At 39.4% G+C, this 10,927-nt stretch overlaps 1 protein-coding gene across 4 annotated transcripts in view; it reads right to left on the bottom strand.

Moving 5' to 3' along the window:
* The window catches only part of nipbla (NIPBL cohesin loading factor a), a 57,429-nt gene extending 55,310 nt beyond the window's left edge, over positions 1 to 2,119 (bottom strand). The window contains exon 1 of one of the 4 annotated variants that reach the window (XM_064297334.1): positions 1,675 to 2,119. The gene's annotated coding sequence lies outside the window, so the exon portion shown is untranslated. The remainder of the gene's footprint in view (positions 1 to 1,674) is intronic. The other 3 variants (XM_064297332.1, XM_064297333.1, XM_064297329.1) reach the window with 3 other exon arrangements.
* Between the last annotated feature and the right edge of the window lie 8,808 nt (positions 2,120 to 10,927).

Raw genomic sequence — 10,927 nt, forward strand, 5'->3', positions numbered from 1 at the left:
CCAGATGTATATTGGCTAGCAAAGCACTCGATTGAAATAAACCATGTCGGCTTCGGCAATAACAAATGCTTAGTCTAGATAATAACCTGAACCGCGCAAGCACATTGCAACACGGGGGCGTCACTAACGTTGTCGTTAATTATTAGTTACACCAACTCTCACCGTGCAGCTTAATGTATTCACACATCCGCGTTGAAATGTAACATTGCGCCAGCGATATTCATATCCAGCTAGCCTGCTATTAGTCTACTCACTTCTCATCTGGTCAGTTCTGGATGTTTATTATTTTAACCAATTGTATTTGCAACTCCATGCAAAAGTCCACTCAACATATGTATCTAGGATACTTGACGGCTATTACATATGCATACCTACTTAGCAACCATTCATTTGCATTAACTACCCATCATGGAAAAAAACAACTCAATAGCTAAATTAGCATCTAATATAAGTCGCGTTATTTAGATGGTTCCAACTATAACCAGTTAACTTGCGTGGGGTCCGACACTCTTTACAATTCACGCTCAGTTCATTGACAACTTGTGCATCTAACTTTACCCAGTTAACCTATGATAGCTAGCTAACCACATGTCACCTTTTGACTCGCAGAGTATACTCGTCTTCAGATTTTAAATTAGCCAGCGTTACGTCGCTAATCTTAACTATCAACAAACAACAAAATGTTTTGTTCAACTTGTAGCAGAAGATGATCGCATTCAAACAATTTTCTTCCACTAAGGCATGTCTACCTAGTACGATAACTTCAATTCGTATGCTGACTGAACCGGCTCGCTAGAGAGCTGTATAAACCATGACTATCGACCCCAAGCTAAATTATTCAGCTCACTAAGTTATTCCAGTCAAGCTCTTGTGGTGTTAGCTAGCACGCTAGTGAGCTGCTTAACTAATATGTAGCACAACCAACTGAATTACCAGTAACTTGCAAGAAATACACTACTGTTACCACAAGCCAAGAGATCCTTTAGAATAGCCAAGTTACCAACTGACTAGCCACCGACGCGGTCCCATACAGTCTGGTCTATATCAACAAAACACGTAAGGTTAGCTACCATGGTATCTAGCTAGCAGGTCCGCAAGCGATCGCGTAAGCTTAATGAAGCTAATCAATTACAAAATATCGCAAACACTATACGATGCCAACGTTAGTCAAGCAGAATTTCTTTTACCTACGCTTCAGCTACCAAACGAGTTAGCATATTTATAACCCCTCTTCGTAACTAGTTACTTAGATATTCGAATCCCTTGTGAAAGTCATTTTCCCGTCTACCATTAAATACATAATGATCAGGTACGTTAATAATTGCTGCATCTAAATGCATCCCGCTTAATTAGTCATACTCCACTGCAGCGCCAGAGAGCTATTTCGCTTAAGTTACCCGATCATGTGAATGGTTGTTTTTATTGTTTCCCAGCGGCCTGATTCGGCCTCTAAAAATATTGAATCCACGGTCTCTACGTACGACACCAGCCCGGGGCCCAAGCTTCTCGTTGGGCAAAACGAGGCTAACACACAGCCATCAAGAAAAAAATAGCCGATTCGCCAACGGATTCCTCACAAGTTCAACACTACACTGCGCAAATTCAGATGAAGTTGAGTAACATATATCATTAACAAATACGAAACAAAGTATTTAATTACAATTAGCCGTTTACCTCAAGATATTTTGTTTAAAAAAGGAAAATAAAAAATCTTGTAAACGGTCCGGGTCTGTATCTCTGGCTCCCCCTCTCTTTCTCACAGCTCCTCCGTAGAAATAATGTAGATAGCTGGTTAGCTAGCTGGCTAGCTAGCTAACAACAATAATCCGGGTCGGGGAGGTTCGTTCTTCTTCCGTCTCACTGCAAACATGTAGGCTTGAACGGGTGTAACTGGGGGAACATTCGATCGTCCGGTCTTTTCGCCGGTTTTACACCGACACCAAAGGAAAATGTTTGTATATTTCGCCCGATTTTGGAAAATTATGACGACTGACGCGGGGATCAAAAGGGTCCACTCAGACTCTCTCTCCCTCTCGCAGAACAAAATGCCGACCGGAAGTGCAGCTGCAGGAATGACTCCCTCCACCGGCGCCAAACCAACAAGCAGCGACTCTCTCACTTCCGATGCTTTGAGATCCCGCGTACGCTCTTCTTTTCGAACGGCGATGTAGATTTTACCTCAGAAGTGTTTTCGCGCCGTTTGCAGAAGAGAACAACATCAGGCACGGTCGACGGGGAATAAGGAATAAGCCAAAATTACGACCAAAACTTCTAAACACTTATTTTCCTGTTGTGGTCGGGTTGTGAAAGCACATCCCTGTTTAACCAAGCGAGGGAGCTGGTGAGCTCGGTACGTTTCGTCCGGGGTCATTCATGTGAACCAGCCCAGCACACACACATTCAGTTGTACCAGAATGGTGTGTGTATATATATATAGCAAGCCACAATTGCACGATATATGTTTCAGAAAGATTCCATACAAATGGCCAAAAATACGCACATAGTACAGAGGTGACAGAAATGTCTCAAGAAAAATGTGGGAAAGTTGAAAGTGAAACAAACTGGAGACAACCAACCAAAAATAGAAAATTAACATGCTATCATCAAAATAGGGAACCACCCCAACAGAAAATTTGGACAGACGTTTGAAAGGAGGAGTGGCACGGTGGCACAGTGGGTAGCACTGTCACCTCACAGCAAGAAGGCCTGGACCTTTCTGTGTGGAGTTTGCATGTTCTCCTCGTGTCCGCATGGGTTTTCTCTGGGTACTCCGGTGTCCTCCCACAGTCCAAAGACATGCAGGTCAGGCTAATTGGAGACTCTAAATTGCCCGTGGGTATGAGTGTGTGAGTGAATGGTCCACAAAACATCTACATGATTCTGCTGTCACTTAGCCCTGCAGATCTAAATATTTGGGAAGATAATTTATTGACAATCTCTTTGGGGATGCAGACAGTTTTCTATACAGTGCTCCTGAGAAATTCTCATTAAACAATGGCTATATTCCTTATCCTACTGCAGCCTATGTTAGAATGTAATGCGTACATCCCAAAGTTAGCACTGATGCCTACGCAAGGCAAGCCACAGTAGAGTAAACTGAATGGCCCACACGTAACTAAATGCATCAAGGCCAGGTTATGTCTTCATCAGGTGTGTGCAGGATATCCTCACAACTTAATTCTCTAGATAGTATTTATCCATTCATCAGTTTGCATGGCATCCAAAACACAGCATCATCCTCAAACAGAGATCAACAATCAAAGCAACCTGTAATGTTCTCCCTCTCTCTCCTTTGCATTAAGGGGCTATCACAGCCTAAGGGCCGAATCAAGTGCACTTTCCATATGACTCACCACTAAAAAGAGTGAGAGACTTACTCGGAAAAAGCGCTTAAAAGCAAGCCTGGATTCGGCCCTAAATGTCTTAAGAAATTTTGGAACTGAAGGGGTACTACAGTCTTCTGCGGCACAACCTAGTTTATCAATCAATCACAGTACCCACCTAGATAAAACGTCATTTTGGGCAGCTAGCTTTGGCTGCTTAGCTGAGCACTCGGTGCTAAGACATGCTCTGCAATGAGCAGCATGCACCACAGGAGAGTCACACTAAGCCACACATGTACAGTGTGTCAGTTCAGGACTCAGTCATTATATGACAGTAAAGGGGAGATGAAGCACATATTACCCCCTCCAAGAGCACGTGTGTCACATTTATGGGCAATGATCAGTGATAGTTAATTACAGCACAAGGAACAATGTGCCACAGTGACCTCTGATAGTGATTGGTACCTACCACGTCCACAAGCATCAAGCAGTGGGTCAGGCAGGTCATTGGTTAAGGAAAAAAAAAATTGCATTCGTAATCACTGTAATGCTGTTTGAGAACTTGTGTCAGAGTCACACACTGAGCTTGGATTATTCTGAACCAGGAGTTCCCTACTGGCCTTCTTTTTCTGGAAAATTCGGCCTGAACTGGTACCATGTGAAAACAACAAAACTGGTCCGATTTCTCATACTAATTATAAGTTGCATGGATAACAATTTTATAACTACACTATGGCCTGGAGTCTGTCAACGTCTGTTATTAACCTTGCCTCACAATAAAAGCAAGCATTGCACGTGTTCCTCACAAATGCAATTTGGCAACATACATTTGGTGATCACTGAAACTTCCAAATTGTGTTTCTGATAAAATAATGAACACTCAAATGTAACTGTATCAACATTAGTAGAAAGTAAGCAGTATTGTAGAAGTGATAAATTAGTTAAGAGTGGTAGATTTTCTGCTGTGAACCAATTCAGTGTCCGCCATTTGGGGCTAGAAGTAGTACCTGATAGTAACTGATGTGGCTGTGACACTGTGCATTCATTTATCCCTCCCTGTAAATAATATTCCAGCTAATGAGAGACATATGAATGAGTGGTAACAGCAACTTAAACCCGGCTTACTATTATTGTTACAGAGATATTAATGAACAAAGTCAGAAATAACTTCCCACAATGCCATGGGAACAATTCCAGGTCCCACCCTGTTGAGTGCTTTCAATGACCGAGCCTCTGTGTCGCTCTGCTGGTTACGTTTGAACAAGCAGCCGTGGCCCAGAAACAAATAACACTTCTTAGATGTGGGAAGCAAAGGCAGCCATTTGAATTATCTCTCTAGATATACTTCTTTGCGATATTTAATGTTTTAGAAATAATTCCAAACGAACATAGATATAAAAAGAGAAAAAGCCAAATATATTTTGCCATGCCGTGCAATATTATGCTCTGCAATATTATCAGCTATCAAAACATTTCAGGTGACTAAAAATCCAAAGCACTCTTCTGTGTTCTTTAGCCTTGATATGTAACTCATTGATGAACAAGTCTTTATATTCTTTATATGGCAACTGTGGGCTACACTATTTTCAATATCAAGAAAAAATAACAAATCACAATTTTTCTTTAAAAAAATATATTATTATTATTATTATTATTAGAAGAAGTAGTAGTAGTAGTAGTAGTAGTATTAAACACATTGGGAGGAATCATATACCATTCATCCACAGAATCTTTTCAGTTCTTTGGGCCTCAGTAGGTGAGGAGGATAATTTCTGCATACACATCCTTCTTTCAGCACCAAACCCACTGCTGGTGCGTCTGGCCAAAAAGATACAGCTCCCAGTTCAAATCCAAGTGCTAATGCCATTAATAAAGTCCAGGTGCTTAGATTTATCGATCACTCCCAATAAAGGAAACTGTTTTGTTGGACTCTGTTCCAAATAGTCTATTGGCATGGAAATTACATCTATTTGTAGATTTGGTGACCCGTAGATGCAGCCAAGTTCTGTAAAGTTCCCACTGCCCCCTTGGATTCCTTTGCTTCTGGAACCATCTTCCTCACTGCACACAGTGCAGACACATTTACATCCTCTACCAGTCAGGTTTACCACTGTTCCAGTTATTTTAAACCTTTCAGGTTTAGCCTTATTAGTAGAAATTGGCATATTTATAAATTTTTTGCCCTTTGTTTTTCAGTTTCCTCTTTTATGTCAGCCAATAGCCTTTTGTCTCTTCGTTTGCGAGCTCTTTGCCTATCTCCATGGAGATGGATAAGTAATGGATTTTCCATGTGTTTCATTTTTAAACCCCAGGGAAACAGGAAGCCCTGGAAGGCCATAATACAGTTCTTTAGGACTGCGATTAACTTATAAACGTAGAATGGTAATGCAGATTTAATTTTGTTTGATTTAATTTATTAAAGTCTTTGATCTAATTAATTAAAGTCATTAGGGCTGCCACTTTTTAGGTATACAATTATTACTGTTTTATTTATTAAGCATAAGACAGATAATGAACATTGTTCTAACGTCTACTTATGTCATTTTCTTTATTTTGTTTTTTTTAATTACATGTTTTAAAACATGATTTAACATTGCATTTGCATGATAGGTGTCTTTTCTGTTTCATAAGATACCAGTCAGTAGTTATGAGCAATCATTTGAGCAAAAATAAATGGAAGATATTACCTGCTCTCAAGGTTAATACAATCTGATCAGTTCTTGTTTAATTATAAAGCACTAACAGGTATTTGAAGTTTTTCAGGAATGGCCACATTGAAATTTGTGTAAAAATGCACCACCTTGTGGTGCAAATGTATTATCATATTCCAGCTCCTCTCCTTCCGATAGTCTAAATGAGCATATGCATCTTTAAACAGCTTGAAACAGCTGGGAAATATTTTATCAGCTAATTATTTCAGTTTACAACAAGAAGTATGAACGCAGCCAACTGTGATATTGCTAAGGGTGCAATTGATAAAGCTTATGAAAAAGACATCACTGAGGTGCAGGCTGACTGAAACCTCACTTGAATGGAAAGATTTCACGCAGAACTTCCAAAGCCAAATATGTTTGGGAAGAGGACAAAGGGTAGTTGTAATGTAATCTTTCTGTGGCCAATTAAATATTGCATATCAAAAGATGAACACTTATTCATTCCTTTTTAAAAACAATTGTAAAATTTTGAACTGTTCTGTAATGATAATCATAAAAGCTTGTAAACTTCTTAAAAATCTGTAAACACATCAAACTTCAGGGAAAAACAGTCTTAGCATCAGCATTTAGTTGCTACCTGTGGTGGAGGTCTTGTTGTTGTTGTTGTTGTTGCCACTGCTGTTAATCTTCTTCTTCTACTATTACTTCTTCTCCTTCTTTGTCTTCTTCTTCTACTACTACTTCTTCTTCTGTACTCATCTGGGCCATTTTAAGCCTTTTGGGGGCCCTATGGAAAATCTTGTTGCAGACCACACCATACACTGAGACAATTTGCTACATTTTACACAGTAAAAAAAATTATTTTAATGTTGGAACAAAGTTGCATTGTTAAGAGTTAAAATCAAAGCAAACATGCAATTTATAAATAATAAACAAATACAATGGCCACATAGATCAGCGCAGATGTGATCAGGTCAGGCTTAATGATGCCCTGCCATGATAAATAATCTTCAAACTAACAGATTTTAACATGGATAAAATGAGGCATAAGTAAGAAAGTTACTTCAACTTCAATCTTAAACTCACTCATTAAAATATTGCCTCAGTTTTCCATAAAATTGGCTAGCAAGCTGACATCTATTGCATTTATTTGCTAATGCGATGCCTATCCTGTTGATGTATCATATAGCAAGTCAGCGGATAGCAGTTCTCCCCTTTATTAGTTTGTCTCTTCTGGCCAAACCTTTACAATGTCGCTAGCAACACAACACCATTTCACAGTTGTTTTTGAAAGACACAATCACTGAATCATTGACAAACTGCCTGATTCCTGTGTGCTTATCAAATATCAACTCTTCTTTTTGCATCAAAGCCTGCACTAGGCCATTGCCCAGTACCCTTGTGGCATATTTACACATTGGAGCCAATCACAGGGCACTGTACTGATAACAGTTAAGAATGGTTCATTCATAGCTTGAGGCCACAGATGATGAATCAGCATTCAGTTCAACACCATGAGGAAAGCACACTCTGAGCTCTGTAGCGCTCTCAAAGCAACAAAGGGAGACTTGCCCAGGTTCAAACCGCCTCCTCTCATCTCCGCAGCGACCTCCGCTTTATACACGAGAGAAGTTTCTCCGCGCCATTATCTAAATCCGTTCCTCGCGGGCCAAAGCGCGCGGGCTGCTTTGTGTGCCTCCCTGCTTTTAGTGTCGTTGACCTGCCGCCCGAAGCCTGAGCGTCAGAGCCGTTAGAATCTACCGTTAGGCAGCTGCATTCCATTTATCGCCACTAGAGGGTGCCATTGTGTAACTTTGCAACTTCGTGTTTTTTGGTCAGGTCCCCGTTGGAAAAGAGATATCTATCCAAATCGGGTCTTCCCGGTTAAATAAACGTTAAATAAAATAAATTAAATTGTGCAAGGATTACAGTGATGAAAAAAGATCAGTAAGCAGATTTGCATGCTGTTTCATATTTTTGATATTGTATGAGATTTTTACTTCAATGTGAATCTTTAGTGTTTTCTTGTATTATTAAATGTGTTATTGCATTTTGTTAATTATCCATCCATCCAGGCATTATCTAACCCGCTTCTTTCTGGGCAGGGTCATGGGGGGTGTTGGAGTCTATCCCAGCATGCATTGGGCGAGAGGTAGGGATACAACCTGGATAGGTTGCCAATCTGTTGTAGGGCACATACCATTATGCACAGGGCCCAGAATATAAGAAAGCAAGGTCAGTTAGAAAGTTGAAATGCTAGTTAAGGTATGCAGTAAACTAAGTGTGTCCAACCCTCCCACATCCCCTGCAGAACTAGGCTGAATTATAAAACATTTTGAAAAGGCTTTTTACAAAGGAGCTAAAATGGAAAAAAACACCGAGTTGTTTGAAAGGGTTATAAGAATAAACTGAAGGGATTCAACTGCGGTGTAAGAAAAATAAGAAATCAGGGAGCGAGGAGAAGTATTTTTAACAATGAGCCTTTAAGAGAGAACTGAAGACTTTGAAACGATGCTCTTCTCTAACATTAGCAGGAAGTTTGCTAAATCCCCAGGGAAAATAAATGATTAAAGGTGCAGTTTCAGCCACTGAGGCAGTAAATAAGAGCAATATTAACATGACCAACAGGCAGCCAATCAGGGAAGCTGAACTGTGACATCTGAGAAAAGCGAAGAAGAGACAAGGTAGGTGGGATCAGCATTGTAATTCTGCATAAACCGAAGGGCCACTGATCTTTTAGTTTATTCAGAATGCACTCACATCCTTAACTCTGAGTGCAAACACATTCAGGACACTCTTTAAAACTTTACGTAAGGGCATGGGTTCTGAAACCACTGAAATGAATGGAGGTCCATTGAATGGATTTGAAAGGAGGCCAGAGGGAAAGAACACTTTCTTAAAATAAATGTCATTCGTCATGGAGAGAAATGTCCAAAGCTTGAGTAGTGTTACTGAGAATAAAATGTTAGAAAGGACGAAGATTCACTTCAGAAGAAAAGCAGTAGTTACGGTCAAGAATAAGAATTTGGAAATAGATCAGTGCTACAAAACAAATGGCCTTGGCTATGATTGGCCTATTGAACTTGTTTTACTATAGAACACATACAATTGACATGTTCTATTATCTTAATTTCAATTGCATATACTGTACAATGTATAAAGGCTCTGATGAGCATTCAAAAATTGTAGTGTTGGTGCTTATTTCCAGAAAATTCAATTTATATTTATATACAAAGAAGGCGACTGGTCCATGGAAATTAACATAAAGTTGTAAGACTCTGATGGAGCTTGTGTCCAAAACACACCAGTCTCCATGTTTCCCTTCAGTAAAAGTCTCCCAAAATGAGAGCTGTCCTCAAGTCTTACAGCATTATGCTCTGAGGAATATGTCATGTAACATCATAATATGGACCTTTCACTTGTTCTTGTTGAGAACTGAAGTGATCATTGGATTCATTCATGCATTTTTGCACCTGAATTTTCATCCACACCATAGTCCCTTCTGGAAGTTTTTATTCTGGTAAACCCAAAAAATATTTAACAGCTATAATATGAGCAGTCAAACTTAAAAAAATTCTAAATACCCATGACATGTGTTTCAATTGCATTTCATATGGATTTCAGTTATTCAAAGTTTCTCAATATAAAAAAATATAATACTTAAAAACCCCAATTTAAGCCCTACCATCACAGTGATCTTAAGATCACTCTTAGACATCAGTCCCAACACCTCCTGTGTGTTCGGTACCAATGTTATTCATGTACACCACTGCTGTTAATGTTTTATTGTACACGAGCCAGTGATTTTTACATTAAGTATATATAGATTTTATTAGTGTTCATACAATGGCCAATGGGTTCCTAAGGATTTTTGAATAATATTGGTAGAATATTACTGTCCACAAGGAGGCAGTAGAAGCCAGTGTTTAACGGGGTGAAGGACGTTCCACCGCCTCCAGATGGCGGCCACGTGTGCTCTTGTCCTACAGGAAGCACGGTACAGTACAGCCTACGTGGCGGTTCGCTAGCCTTCCTCGGAAACAGCCGTTAGAAATCCAAGCCAAAATAAAAATCATTAAAACTCTCATTTTTCATTAATTGAAAACTAGATTTTCCAGAAGCTCAGCAGTTTGTATATCTATGCCTGAGTTCTAATCTGTTCATATCTATGTTTATGCCCTTGTGCCAATTTGTGTAGTAACATATTTATCTATTTAGTTAAATTAAATATTAAAAGATAAAGAGATAATTTAACACCATTGAATTACAGTGCCTGCTGCAAGTTATATAGTTTCTTTGGTCTGATTATTTTTAATCTGATTTAGATTTCTTATTTGATTTTTTTTTAATTCAAACAATGATTTTACAATAGTCACCCACGTCCCAGCTTGTAATCTTGGGCTGACTTAAGTGCATCCAGTAGGAAATAAGCCAAATCAGTGAAATGTACAAAGTTTTGTAATGTTGCGCGATGTTGCAAAGCGCTCCTCCCTTCGATTAGCACAGCCGCTCGTTAGAAGCTTTTCATATGTCCGCTTTCTCAGATGATGTCACCAGTGAAGAATGCCATCTCGAGATCAAACCTCGTGTCACCACTTCAGTTCATGCACTGAATGCGAGAGAGGAAGAATGAAAAGAAAGAGTGAAATTGAAAGAGAGGAAGCGAGAGAACAGCTAAGAGATGAAGGGAGCCTCTGGAAGGGTAAAGAGAGTGATGTAGGGAGGGATTTAAAATATTAGTAAATGAGGTGTCTGTAGGAAATTCAGTTTTCTGTTGAGGGAGAAAAAATTTATAAACCACCCATAAATTCAGCGTTATAGCATGTCCAGCCCAACCAAACTATTCAGTACTCAGAGTAAGAATAAATTAGAGATTCAACACTACTGTTTGTCATTTACTTTAATCTAAACATTCACTGAACATACACTGAAACTCTTCCCGGCCAGGAT

The sequence above is a fragment of the Anguilla rostrata genome, chromosome 10, assembly GCF_018555375.3.
Source record: "Anguilla rostrata isolate EN2019 chromosome 10, ASM1855537v3, whole genome shotgun sequence".
Lineage (NCBI taxonomy): Eukaryota > Metazoa > Chordata > Actinopteri > Anguilliformes > Anguillidae > Anguilla > Anguilla rostrata.